Genomic DNA, 417 nt, shown 5'->3' on the forward strand with positions numbered 1-417 from the left:
CTGTTTTGGTCAGTGACGTCTTGTACAAAGGCAATGCCTTGACGCTCGGTTCGGAGGGCAAACAGTAAAGTAGGAAACGTCTCAAAGTCTACACGCCAAATCACATCAAAATAGATGCGGAAACGGCAGCCTATGCAGAGTCGTTCCGTCAAAGCATATGTGGCTTGACCTCTGTTGGCAAGAAACAAAACCTAGTGCAGCCACACGACACGACATATGCGTGAGAATACCAAAACACATCGAAAGAGCGGGACGTGCGAGCCCGTGCGAACGGGGGCGGAGACAGGAATACTTGAATGCCAGTGGACTAACCTGGTTCTCTTCTGCTGTTGGAACAGCTGACGAATGGGGTAAAAACACGCCGGCCATGCCATCTAACCACCAACCCATTGCTTCTCTGGCAAAGCTCGGTGCTTC

At 51.1% G+C, this 417-nt stretch overlaps 1 protein-coding gene across 1 annotated transcript in view; it reads right to left on the bottom strand.

Moving 5' to 3' along the window:
• Positions 1-417, bottom strand: part of MONBRDRAFT_39241 (uncharacterized protein) — a gene marked incomplete at its 5' end in the record, with an annotated part of 21,340 nt that overhangs the window by 8,147 nt on the left and 12,776 nt on the right. The gene's annotated exons all lie outside the window — the stretch shown is intronic.

Source organism: Monosiga brevicollis, genomic scaffold, assembly GCF_000002865.3.
Source record: "Monosiga brevicollis MX1 MONBRscaffold_44 genomic scaffold, whole genome shotgun sequence".
In the NCBI taxonomy this organism is placed as follows: domain Eukaryota; class Choanoflagellata; order Craspedida; family Salpingoecidae; genus Monosiga; species Monosiga brevicollis.